Source organism: Mauremys mutica, chromosome 2, assembly GCF_020497125.1.
Source record: "Mauremys mutica isolate MM-2020 ecotype Southern chromosome 2, ASM2049712v1, whole genome shotgun sequence".
Lineage (NCBI taxonomy): Eukaryota > Metazoa > Chordata > Testudines > Geoemydidae > Mauremys > Mauremys mutica.
Window position 1 is genome coordinate 191,393,868 of NC_059073.1, and position 14,910 is coordinate 191,408,777.

Here is a 14,910-nt window from a genome sequence, read left to right on the forward strand (position 1 = left end):
CAACTTCCTTGCCATTAAGCCCTGGTCCTGTCCATCCTGGTGGGAGGAGAAGGTTGGGTGACCCAGGACATCCCATTCCACTGGGTCCCCGACCAAGGCCCTGAAAGTGTAGCAGTGTCAAACCCCCACAGTCTAGGGGCCAATGCAGGTGACCCTCTGGTGCCCCTGTGCATGGGTTTTCCCTTCCTTGAAGGTAACATTGAAAAGGGATTGGGGAGGAAGACTCACAGCCAGAGCTCCTTGGTAGGGGTTTCATCTTGTCAGAGCTGTACTCCTCCAAGAAATAGCTTTTGTCTCTCCCCCACTTGCCAGGGCTACTGGAGCTTTCTTTATACTGGCCTTTTCCCCAGGAGCATGCTCAGCAGTGCCTGATAGGCAGAACTCTCCCAGCCCAGTACTTCTCCAACCCCTCCTCTGTGTCAGTCCTATGTGGGTCTTTTAAAGCCATCGCACTTCTTTGCCAGAACTTGGAGATGTAGAAGGAGGGTTAGGGAGACAGAATTGCCATAAGAATTACCATACTGGATGATACCTGTAGTCTATTTAGTCCAATATCCTGTCTTCAACAGTGGCCAGGCTCTTCAGAGGAAAAAAAGCAAACCCGCAGCAGCAGTTATGAGAAAGATGTCCCTGGTTCTGGTTTTCTCATAATCCCCAATATTCAGGGTTTGTTTTAAGACTTAAACAATATTAATCAACTATTTTCACACATGCACAATTTTTTTTTCTAGGTTGAGTTTAAGGAGAGGAGTGAAAGCCATCTTATTTTTTCTGACTCTGTTTATAGCACCTAAGCATTATATGTAGTGAGTATATTCTGGATTAAAATGTGCTCTGATAGTCTCATAGTAATATTGTGTGCTGTCCAAAGGGTTTTTTGGTTGCATAGAAGGAAGGCAATTAAACCTTGTGATAATAAATTTTGGAGGCAATAGCACTGGGTTCAGGCATGATCTAATGTGATGCACATGTAGCTTTGGAGATGTGTTTATCAAAGTTGCACAAAAGGTGGTTAATGCACAAATCTCATTAGCTATCAGCCACATTTGCTCAGGTTTGTCACTTTATTTGCACTGCTCTGAAATTCTCATGCTTCCTTCAGGCTCGGTAAAAGCAGGCAGCATGGTGCTGCAATGTTATCAGAGTTTGAATGGGAAGAACTGTGATAGCTGACTTAGGGAATGTGTTTGGAAATAATGGCAAGTGGTAATGAACTCACAGTAGTCAGTGATGCTCACGTCATCACTCTTCATACTATTTATCTACAGTCAGAAATGTTACTTGCAGGTGAACATTGCATTACTAGCTCTAGTCCAGGTCATATCTCATATTCATGCAGGCTTTCCCTATATGTTAACAGATGATTTAAAAGCCTGTGAAAACAGTAATTCCAGTGGAATGAACCAGCTATGCCTCTTTATGTATTAAGTACAATAGATATGTCACAAGGTTCAACTATGTTCATTCTTCATAAACTGAAATAAGGAAAATCCACATTTTTGTTGCCTCATTTTAAAAAAACAGGTTTCAGAGGGGTAGCCATATTAGTCTGTATCAGCAAAAACAAGGAGTCCTTGTGGGACCTTAGAGACTAACAAATTTATTTGGGCATAAATTTTGTGGGCTATAACCCACTTCATCAGATGCATGGAGTGAAAAATACAGTAGGCAGGTATAAGTATACAGCACATGAAAAGATGAGTTGCCTTACCAAGTAGTGGGGTCAGTGCTAACGAGCCCAATTCAATCAGGGTGGATGTAGCCCATTCCTAACAGTTGACAAGAAGGTGTGAGTATCAAGAGAGGGAAAATTACTTTTTGGAGTGACCCAGCTACTCCCAGTCTTTATTTAGGACTAATTTGATGGTTTCAAGTTTGCAAATTAATGAGAAACTGCAGAGCCTGAATTAAAGTCTGTTTTTCAAGGTTTTTTTTTGTTGAAGAATGGTGACTTTTAAGTCTGTTATTGAGTGTCCAGGGAGATTGAAGTGCTCTCCTACTGTTTTTTGAATGTTACAATTCTTGATGTCTGATTTGTGTCCATTTATTCTTTTGCATAGACTGTCCGGATTGGCCAATGTACATGGCAGAGGGGCATTGCTGGCATATAATGGCATATATCACATTGGTAGATGTGCAAGTGAATGAGCCCCTGATGGTGTGGCTGATGTGGTTAGGTCCTATGACGGTGTCCCTTGAATAGATATGCGGACAGAGTTGGCAATAGGGTTTGTTGCAGGGATTGGTTCCTGGGTTAGTGTTTCTGTTGTGTGATGTGTAGTTGCTCATGAGTATTTGCTTCAGGTTGAGGTGCTGTCTGTAACTGAGGACTGTCCTGTCTCCAAGGTCTGTAACAGTGAGGGATCATCCTCCGGATAGGTTGTAGATCCTTGATGATGCACTGGAGAGGTTTTAGTTGGGGGCTGTAGGTGATGGCTAGTGGTGTCCTATTACTTTCTTTGTTGGGCCTGTCTTGTGGTAGGTGACTTCTGGGTACCCTTATGGCTCTCTCAATCTGTTTCTTCATTTCCCCAGGTGGGTATTATAGTTGTAAGAACGCTTGATAGAGATCCTGTAGGTGTTTCTCTCTGTCTGAGGGATTGGAGCAAATGTGGTTGTATCTTAGGGCTTGGCTGTAAACAATGGATCGTGTGATGTGGTCTGGATGGAAGCTGGAGGTAAGTATAGCAGTCAGTAGGTTTCTGGTATAGGGTGGTGTTTATGTGACCATCACTTATTTGCACTGTAGTGTCCAGGAAGTGGATCTCTTGTGTGGACTGGTCCAGTCTGAGGTTGATGGTGGGGTGGAAATTGTTGAAATCCTGGTGGAGTTCCTCAAGGGCCTCCTTCCCAAGGGTCCAGAAGATGTCATCAGTGTAGCACAAGTAGAGTAGAGGCCATAGGGGACGAGACCTGAGGAAACATTGTTCTAAGTCATCCATAAAAATGTTGGCATACTGTTGGGCCATACAGGTACCCATAGCAGTGCCACTGACTTGAAGGTATAAATTATCCCCAAATCTGAAATAGTTGTGGGTGAGGACAAAGTCACAAAGCTCAGCCACTAGGTCTGCTATGACATGATCGGGGAAACTGTTCCTGACGGCTTGTAGACCATATCTGTGTGGAATGTTGGTGTAGAGAGCTTCTACATCCATAGTGGCTAGGATGGTGTTTTTTTGGAAGATCAGCAATGGATTGTAGTTTCCTCAGGAAGTCAGTGGTGTCTCGAAGATAGCTGGGAGTGCTGGTAATGTAGTGCCTGAGGAGAGAGTCCACATAGCCAGACAATCCTGCTGTCAGGGTGCCAATGCCTGAGATGATGAGGTGTCCACGATTCCCAGGTTTATGGATCTTGGGTAGCAGATAGAATACCCCTGGTTGGGGCTCTAGAGCAGTGGTTCCCAAACTTGTTCCGCCGCTTGTGCAGGGAAAGTCCCTGGCGGGCCGGGCCGGATTGTGTACCTGCCACATCTGCAGATTTGGCCGATTGCAGCTCCCAGTGGCAGCGGTTCGCTGCTCCAGGCCAATGGGAGCTGCTGGAAGCAGCGGCCAGTACGTCTCTCGGCCCTCGCCGCTTCCAGCAGCTCCCATTGGAGCAGATTTGTTCCTGTGCTTCTTCAGGAAGTTTCTTGAGCAGATGGTGCAGTTTCTTTTGGTACCCCTCAGTGATATCAGAGGGTAATGGCCTGTAGAATGTTATGTCAGAGTTGCCTAGCAGCCTCTCTTTCATACTCCGACCTATTCATGATGACTACAGCATCTCCGTTGTCAACCTTTTTTATTATAATGTCACAGTTGTTTCTGACATTATAGGCTGTGGATGACATTGTGTTCTGCATGGCTGAGGTTATGGGGCAAATGAAGATGCTTTTCCATAATTTCAGTCCGTGCACATCAGCGGAAGCACTTTATGTAGGAGTCCAGTTTGTTGTTTCAACTGTCAGGAGGAGTCCATGCAGAATCCTTCTTCTTGTAGCATTGGTAGGAAGGTTTCTGTGAGTTAGTGTGCTGTTCAGTGGTGTGGTGGAAATATTCCTTGAGTTGGAAATGGTGAAAGTAGGATTCCAGGTCACCGTAGGGGGAAAAAAACTAGTAATACCACATGTCTTTACTTATCCAATTGCAGGCCAAAATTTAAGTTCATCTGATTTTTATTCTTTACAAGCATGATCCAAAGCCTATTGGAGTCAATGGAATGATTCTCTTTTTACAAACCCTAGAATTTTTTTAACCTCTTGTCTTGGGCTTGATGGTGAGGTCTCATGCCTATACTCATTTACAAGCCAGAGGGACCAAGGCCTGAGCAGAAGTTAATTAAAGGCACTATCAAAGAATCAAATGAGTAATAGGGAAAAGCAATCCCATGCTGCTTTTTCATAGAATGCATCTAATGTTGTGATCTAATTCAGTGGTGGGTTTGTTGTCGATCATTGGATGGGTTGTTGCTCACTTTGGACATTGTATCTAATGCAACAATGTATTTTTAAAGTTTTGTCTCTGTGCTAATATCAGCATCAGTTCCCAACGCAGATAACCAGGGTTGAGGGCAAGTTTAGTTTTTACTTCCTGACCTGAGGTGCAATGGGTCAGGTGGCAACTTTATGAATCTTGGTGGAGAGCAACATAAAAAGTTCAATCAATTATTCCAATCTGACAATGCCAGCCAAAATCCCAATCTGACCACCTCCTAAATTTTGGGAAAGGTTAGATCCAAGATCTAAACATTATGTCACAAAACAGTGTTTAATAACATCACCCCCCTCCACCCAAACATATCTGTTGCCAGCTCAAGTTTTGCTTTGTACACCATTAGTTTATTATAGCAGAGCATCAGCTCTGCTACAGTTAACTTACAATCAGATTTCTGTTTAAAGCACAACTCTTCTAAATGCTCTAAAATCGGCACAATTATTCTGATTGTCCAGTGTGCCACGTGGCAGTGCAAGGTTCAGATATTGATCCAGATTTGGGGTTATTTGACCAAGGGTTCCTGGAAAAAAAACAGCTTTTCTAATGGTTCACATATTTTTGCAACTTTTTTTGTACACAGATTGAGATCAAACCAAGGCTGAAATCATCACACCAGGGACTCCAAGGCTTGTGAGTTACCCAAACTGAATGCATTCCACCCACTAGTCCTGTGAGGTTAATCAGATTACAATGTTATTAGAAAAAAGAGTTTGGTTCTCCTGCTAGACACATGCCTAGCAGTTCTAAGACTCATTTGCAAAATGGCCTCCTTTTAGCCCTCTCATGTGAGCTGAGATCTGAGGGACCTTGTCCCTATTGAGGGGGCGGGGATCTAAGCTCCTCTCACTACTCCCTCTCATCTGAGCCAGGATCTGGGGAAGCCCTGCCCATTTGTGTTTGAAACTGAGAATAGACATACTGGGAGTATGCAACAAAAACCTACTAACATTGGGGTGAGAAGCTGAGAACTGTACCACACACTTTCCAGCAGTGAAGAGTGGGGATGGGGACACCTTCTGACATAATGGAGCAGTCCACACATCTCAGAGCTATTGTTTGTCTGTATTCATCCCCATGGAATTTTCTAATTCAGCTGAGATGAGATGAATGGGACACTACAAACCTCTCTGAGCCTTTTATGCTTTGGGGATCATCCCATCCTGGGAATCTGCATATAGCAAAGCAGTTGCTTATTATTAATTTAATAACACTGCTGCAGTTAAGGTTAAGAAGATTTTTCTGTTTAAAGGATGATTCTTCTAAGTGCTCTAAAATCTGCATTCATATCTGGATTATCGTGAAATGTGATGTACCTTATGGGGACATGGGATAGGATTAGTCATCCAAATCTGGGGGTCACTTGACTGAGAAGTTTCCAAGTTACAGCCCCCTGAAAAAAAACAAAAATAAAATGAACCCTTTTCTTCAAATTCACAGATTCTATCAATATTGCATCAATGCACACCTAGCATCTAAAATGCAAATGGCTTCATGGGACAGGAATGTGAGTGAGTTGGAAATGGTGGTGGGGAGAGGTTATATGTTCTGAGAAATAGTGGGAGTGTGGGAAGGAGAAAGAAACATCAGTCTCCTTTCACATGTTTAAGGTTATTATAACCACCATTTAATAAAACTGTCAAGTTCTTGAGATGTAGACCATGTCTGAGATTTCTCTCATAGGCTCTGTTAGCAAACATTTCAAAATATGGCCATTATCCCCATTCCATTACAACAAAATGTATGGTGAAGTGGGGGGTGGGGAGGTACTTAGCAATCACATAGGAATCATGTGACCTAGCAGAAAGAACAACAGACAGGCACTCAGATAACCTGGGCTTAATTATTGGCTCTGCCACTAGTCTGCTGAGTGATTTTGACCTAGTTATTTCATCTCTCTGTGCCTTAATTTCCCCATCTGAATAATGACGTTTTGGTCCTTGAGATCTACTGATGAAAAGTGCTATGCAAGGGCGAGGTGTTAGCATCAATACCTGACCACAAGAGCAACTGGACTGCACACCTGCATGATAATTACAACTGCCTAAATGACCACTAACTTCTACCAACAACATTTCTCTATCTGTTCGAAATGATTGGCAAAAAACTTTGTTAACCCAGAATTAAGGTTGCACAGCAATAGCAGTTGCCCTTCCAGTTCAGCAAACCATGAGTTCAGCAAACCTCAAACTTGTGAAAACCAGGAAATTCCAAGTTAAGGTACACACTCATACAACCTTAATTCTGCCCTCTTTGATGCACCCAGTAAGTCCATAACACATACTTGCAACCCATAACATACACATATCACACACACTGGGGTCATGCATAGAGGCTTACACACACACAGAGGGCCACAGTCCTACCATAATCATATGCCTCCTACCATAATCACGGCTCTTCCAAACAACTCCAACTTATTCCTCCATCATCCAGTACAGCAACACCTAATGTGAATGCAGCTGGAATGCACTCAGATAATTCCCAGTGACTATTGCCATATCCAGGCTGGAGGTGGAGGGAGGCAGGGTTATGGTTGTGTGGGTATGTACCTTACCACTCTCTGTCCTGGTTTTCACAAGTTTGAGTTTTGCTCAAGTTGACATTCTGAAAGGAAATGAGCCATCATCAGACAACTTAACTCTGGGTTAAAAATGTCATTTTGACATTTTATTATTTTTAGTGATGCCTGAACTGGACATGTGGGCCCTAATGTTTGATGTCAGATGACTGCTCAAGGGTACAGTTGGTTAGATACCTAAGACAGGCTCTCTCTTCTAATCCAGTCTCAAGAAATCTGATCCATGCACTAAATTGGATTCCTGTTCTAATCATTTTTCACCCTAAGTGATGCACAAATATAATAGTTTAATGTCTGCTTATTTCTTTTGCCATTTGTCTACTACACATAAACTCCTAAAATGCTGTTTGCACTAGATGTGAACTTCTGCATCATTTAACTTTCATTTTTCATTCGCACTTGCTTATTTACAGTTCTTCAGCAATGTATTAGCATCCCTTTAATTTTCCTATTTATCAGAAATATGTCTTAATCCTGGAAATGTTGTTTGTTAATAAATAATAGTACTATTATCATCTTAGATTTAAATAACCTATTTCATCTGAAAGGATTCCCAAATCATTAAAGTATATGTACAGTATCACCTCACCCTAACTGAAATGCAGAAATACTATGGATAGAATCCGTAGATGTTTAACAATACATAGCAAAGCTAACATAAAGTTTAGCACAGGAAGTGAGGATGAACACTGAATCTAATAGCAACTGCAAGGTGAGTGTAAGTAAGAATGTAACTATCTGTATTGAAAATTGGATAGCGCACTAGGGCTAATACCCCTAACTCTGGTAAACAGTGCAAAGAAATCTTTAATAACACAAGTGGTCAGTTTTATTTTATAGCTCCTTCACTAGAAAGCCTGTTCAGCTACATTGTCCCATAGTAATACTCTGGACTTCTGGTTCAATGCTGAATACTGCCTACTGAATCACCAACACGACTCCCTGTTGCAAAAAACATTTTCTTTGGAAATCTCTCAGCCAAATGCCAATCAAGTATAACCTCAGCTACAGCTGTTTAGCTTGACAGATATTACCAGATCACAACCTGAGATAATCATAGGATTTCCAGAGCACTTCTGAACACAAAAGTATTTGCTAGCTCATGCATAGAGCAGATATTTTGTTAACCATCCTAACTGTGAAGATAGCATCATTCCATTCACTGTATCAACTGCTATTTTCAAAGTCATGGCCCTCATCTGACCTGATCATACTTATAGCTCTTCTCTGAATCCAATTTATCAACAACCTTCTTGAATTGTGGGCACCAGAACTGGACAGTGTATTTCAGAAGTTTTCAAACACATGCCAAATATAGAGGCAAAATAACCTCTCCACTCCTATTTGAGGTTCCACTGTTTATGTACCCAAGAATTGCATTTGCTGTTTTGGGCACAGCATCACACTGGGAGCCCATGTTCAGCTGATTATCCACTACAACCCCTTCATCTTTTTCAGAGTCACTACTTCCCAGGATAGAATCCACCATCCTGTAATTATTGCCTACATTCTTTGTTCCTAGATGGATACATTTACATTTAGCCATATTAAAACACATATTGTTTATTTGCACCCAGTTACCAAATGATCCAGTTTGTTCTGAATCAGTGACCCATCTGCTTCATTATTTATCACTCCCCCAATTTTTTGTCATCTGCAAACTTTATCAGTGATGATTTTATGTCTTCTTCCAGGTTCACTGATAAAAATGTTAAATAGCAAAGGTCCAAGAACCAGTCCCTGTGGCACCCCACTGCAAACACACTCTATCAATGACAATTCCCCATTTACAATTACATTTTGAGACCTATCAGTTAGCCATTTATTTCATCTATTTAATGTGTACCATGTTATTTTGATATAATTTTAGTTTTTAATCAAAATATCATGTGGTACCAAGCCAAAAGTGTTACAGAAGCCTAAGCTTATTACACCAACTTTATTATATTTATCTACCAAACTTGCAATATCATCAAATAAAGATATCACATTAATTTGACCGGATCTATTTTCCATAAACCTATGTTGATTTGCATTAATTACATTACCCTCTTGCAAGTCTTTATTAATCAAGTCGCCTATCAACCACTCCATTATCTTGCCCCAGATCAATGTCAGGCTGACAGGCCTATAATTACCTGGTCATCCAGTTTACCCTTTTTAAAAATTGGCACAACATCAGCTTTCTTCCAATCTTGTGGAACTTATCCAGTGCTCAAAGACTCATTGAAAATCAATATTAACAGTTCAGCAAAATCCTCAGCAGCTCTTTTAAAACTCTGGGATGAACGTTGTTTGAACCTGCTGATTTAAACATGTCTTGCTTTAATAGATTCTGTTTAACATCCTCCAGAAATACTAGTGGAATGGAAGGAATGTTATCATAACATATGATGAGACTATATTGTATGTTTTTCCCCAAATACAAAACAAATATTTATTGAACACTTCTGCCTTTTCTGTATTATTATTGGTAATTATAACTACCATTTTTATCTAGTAATGGACCTCTACTATTGTCAGGATACTTTTTGCTCCTAATATATTCAAAAAACATATTATTCTTAACTTTGCTGGCCAGAGATTTCTCTCTCTGTCCCTTTGTTATCCTTATAAATTTTCTGCAATCCCTAATTTCTGATTTATGTTCATTACTATGAAATTTCCTTTGTTTCCATTTGTTTTATATATATAATATATATCATTGTAGATAGGTACAATATAATTTTATATATACACACAATTTTTATCACTGCCTTCACTTCCCCTCTAAACCTGGTTGTTTTTTTAACCAATAAGGTCCCATTGGGTTGGTTAACAGGAGGTGGTTTATGTTGAAAATCAGTATAGTTGGAAATCAGAATAAAGTGGTGCATATCAGCTTCTGCTCTATCTTGACTCTACTGTCTTCCATTGAAACGGCATGCCTCAAAATAGTGAATTCCAATGTATTAGAGCTATTTGGAACAATTGGAGAATAGAGAGTTGCTCAAATTGGAGAGACAAGATGACCAAGGGATTGAAAAATTGGGCACAGAATATGACTGTCTTGCTCACACAAGGTGGCTGAACCTTTGGTGCATCCCATGTTCAGAGGAAATCAGGGAGTGGATTTAAGGTTTTCGCATCAATACCTATAAAGACAGGGAATATTACCTAAATTTGTATCTATATCTTATTTCAGATTCCAGCTCCCCATTGGGGGTATTCACATCTGATGTTTAGGTTTAAAAGAACCTCTAGAAAAAATGCTCCCATAATGGCACACTATTGTTTGTACTGCAGTGAATATTATGAACCTACACATTTAGTATCTTCTTCCTTACAGCACATACTACTATATATCATTCACTTATGTTTTCAGTTAGTAAATATCCCTAGTGAGATAGTACTATACTTCTAGGGCCACATATTGTTTCAGCATGATTTTATGTGTTATCACTTTCAAGTGCTACAAAATTCCCCTAAAGTCAATAGTCTAGACTTCGTACAGAAATCTCTGATCTGCATTAATATTTCTTGATGTGCCTTGACATCCTGACCTGGCAATCTTGTCTGACAATTTTCAGCTTTTCTCTCTTTCAGTCTTAATTTTCTCTGCTGGGAGTTAGCCTGCACATCACTCCTTACAGCACTTCAGGCAGATCTTGCAATAATGTTGATGATACACAAAGGGGGTTTCAGCTGCTTCTCATATGTTCTTAGATATACTGAAATGTTTTCCAGAGGCAACATTTATTGTGACTATGTAAAAATATGACTGTGTCCTCCGGGGAATAGAAGTGGCACAAACAACAAAATATCAAATTTGAATTATATAGCTTCTGTTATATATAAATTGTTACATTTTTTTGTATGCCACAGTTACAATGTTAAGAACAATGAGGATTTACCAACTCCTGGTCTATATTTTAAACATATTCCTCCTGTAATAGCTGATCTCCCAAAAAGTCAGTAATTAGATTAGTTGGACTCCGAATGTTTTATATATTAATGACTATATACTTACCACCTATTTTTAGATGTGCAAAGTAGCCAGCTTGAAATTAAAAACAGCCAAAACATATAGCTTCATAGATGCCAAGGCCAAATGGGACCATTTTGATCATCTATTTTGACGCTCAGTAGAACGCAGGCCATAGAAGTTCTCCAAAATAATTCCTAGAACATGTCATTTAGAAAAACATCCACTCGATTTAAAAATTCTCAGTAATGGAGAATCCACCACAACCCTTGCTAAATTATTCCAATTAATTAATTACTCTCACTGTTAAAAAATTTACACCTTATTTCCAGTCTAAATCTGTCTAGCTTTAACTTCCATGCACTGGATCCTGCTGTATCTTTTTCTCTTAGATTGAAAAGCCCATTGTCAAACATCTATTCCTCATGTAGGTACTTATAGACTGTAATCAAGTCACCCCTTAACCTTCTCTTTGTTAAACTAAGTAAATTGACTTCTTTGAATCTATCATTATAATGCATGTTTTTTAATCCTTTAATCATTCTCATGGCTTTTCTTTGAACCCAATTTATCAACATCCTTCTTGAACTGTGGACACCAGAATTGGACATAGTATTTCAGTAGTGGTCAAGCCAAAGCCAAATATAGAGGAAAAATAACCTCTCCACTTCCACTTGAGATTCCACTGTTTATGGATCTAAAAATTGCATTTGCTTTTTTGCCCACAGCGTCACAGTGGGAGCCCATGTTCTGCTCATTATTCACAACCCCTTCATCTTTTTTCAGTCACTGCTTCCCAAGATAGAATCCTTGACCCTGTAAGTATTGGCTACATTATTTGTTCATAGATGTATATGTTTACATTTAGCAGCATTAAAATGCATAGTGTTGGTTTGCATCCAGTTTACCAAGTGATCAGATGACTCTGAATCAATGGCCTATCTTTTTCATTATTTACCATTCCCCCAATTTTTTGTCATCTGCAAACTTTATCAGTAATTATTTTCTATTACATAATGAATGGTCAAGAACCAAACCCTGCAGGATCCCACTGAAAACACACCTGTTTGCTGTTAAACATTTACAATTACACCTATCAATTTTAATCCATTTAAAGTGTGCCATATTAATTTTATATCATTATAGATTTTTAATCAAAATGTTGATTAAAGTACCAAGTCAAACTCCTTACTGTAGTCTAAGTATATTATGTCAACACTACTACCTTTATCATGTTAATTTGACCTGATCGATTTTGCATAAATCCATGTTGATTTGCACTTGTTACATTACCCTCTTTGAATTCTTTATTAATCAAGTCCTTTATCAGCCACTCCATTATCTTGCCACAGATCAGTGTCAGGCTGACAGGCCTATAATTACCCAGTCCTCCCAATTACCCTCTTTTAAAAATTGGCACACCATTATCTTTCTTTCAAATCTTCTGGATCTTACCCAGTGCACCAAGACATATTGGAAATCACTATGAATGATCCAGTTCTTTTAAAATTCTGGGATGCAAGTTTAAAGCTCTTTGAAAACTCTGGGATTCAGCTATGTGAACCTGCTGATTTTAAAATATCTTACTTTAGTAGTTGCTATTTAACATGCTCCAGAGATACCAGTGGAATGGAAAGTTTGTTATCGTCATCATATGATCTGACTAAATCATTTGTTATTCTCCAAAATATAGAACAGAAGTATTTATAGAACATGTCTGCCTCTTTTGCATTATGATTGGTAATTCTACCATTTCCATCTTGTAATGGATCAATACTATTGTTAGAATACTTTTGTTCCTAATATATTTTTAAAAAATCCTTTTTTTGTCTTTAACTCTGTTGGCCAGAGAGTGCACTTTATGTCCTTTTGCTTTCCTTATCAAATTTCTACAGTTCCTATCTTGTGATTTATATTCATTATCATCAGCTTTCCCTTTCTTCCATTTGTTATATACATATTTTAATTTTTTATAGCTGCCTTCACTTCCCCTCTAAACCAGTTCAGGATTTTTTATTTTTTTTAAAATCCAGTATGGCCTTTCCCCTCAATTGTGGCTTTTGGGGCATTTAATAGGATGTTCTTAAATTATTCCCAAGTATCATTCACATTTGTTCTGATGAGGTACTTCCTGTTAGCTGATTTGACTCATAATTGTACTCAACTTTGTGAAATTGGCCTTATTAAAGTATCAAGTGTGTATCTATATATAGATATATTAAAATCAATTTCTGGATCTTATTCTGCTTGCATATTATAAAGGCAATCTAGTCATGATCACTTGCATCAAAGCTACCATTAATTTTTAGTTCTGTGATCAGTTCCTCTATCTGTTAAGATAAATACTCCTTTTTCATGAGCATTTGTAAATATGCAGTATTTCCTTAAAAATAACCACATCAGCAAAATATTTAATCAAATTTGGTCCCAACATTCCCCGTCTCTCCTCCCACATAATCTGGGATGTCAGCAAAAATGTTAGTGCAGAGTTCCATGATTCATTTGAGCTAGCTTCGTTGAGTTTTATCACGTGGGGCAGTTACACAATTCCCTGACAGAGCTAACACCATGCACACAGGATGGTCAACAAAAGTAATTTGGATATATTATTTTCAGCCCTGTACTGCAGGGAAGGAGTTATGCCCTGCAACAAATGCTGGAGAGGTGGAGTGGGTTTTGCATTCACCCAAGGCCACCAGTCCTCACATGGGAAAACACCACAAAGATGTTTCAAGGAGAAATGGTTATTGTAAAGTGTCCATCAACTTGGCACGGGAGAAAACATCAATTATCTCAACATTCAGTTAATATTTTCCCCTACTATTAGTACCCCTCACTTTTTTTTTACCATAACTGTCTATGTAAGCATAACCTGTACGTCTCAAGAAAGATTATTGATACTAAAAGCAGCATCAGTGATACTGGAAGTTATAAATCATTTATTATTATCATTATCACCACAACAACTCTGTTCTGGACATCCCACTAGACTGAAAGATATCACAGAACATCCCAGAGGTAAACCAAAGAGTCATGGGGTCTTCCAAAAGGAAAGGTAGAACACAGTGTGAAAAATAGTTTTCATTGTAATGTAAGGATGTAGGTGTCCCAGCAGAGAATCAAAAATCAGCTTCAATCCTTTCTGTGCTTTCATAGAGAGAACAACATGCACATTTTGGAGCTTCTCAACACTAATACATATTTTTTTCTTACCTGTCTTTCCCTTTGAGTATCAAATGTTGTGTATATTTTCAAAGTATGTCATTAGCACTAGGCAAAATTTTTCAGATGAAACATTTTTTTCACCGTAAAAATGCAGATATGGATTGACTGACACATTTTGTGAATTAGTGTTAAAATTTTTGAAAAATTTGAAACGTATTTCAACATTTTTGGAACAAAATACTTCCATTTTTGGATTTGCAATTATTTTTTTGTTTTCAATTTTACTAAAAAAAACCTCATCAACTCTCAAATGAAATAAAATGTTCTGTTTTGGGTCAAACAAAACAGGATTTTTGTTGTGTGGTTTGGCTGATGAATGAGCTCCTTTGCAAAGTTCTGTATACAGCCGCGGCTCCAGGCACCAGCACTCCAAACGTGTGCCTGGGGCAACAAGCCGTGGGGGGAGCCCTACCAGTCCCTGCGAGGGCGGCAGTCAGGGAGCCTTCGGCAACTTGCCTGCGGGAGGTCTGCCGGTCCTGTGGATTCGGTGGCAATTCGGTGGTGGGTACGCCGAAGCCGCGGAACCGGGGACCTCCCTCAGGCACACCGCCGAATCTGCGTGACTGGGGACCTCCCGCAGGCAAGCCACCAAACGCAGTCTGCCTGCTGTGCTTGGGGCGGCAAAAAAGCTAGAGCCACCCCTGTCTGTATATCATTGCTGTGGCCTTTA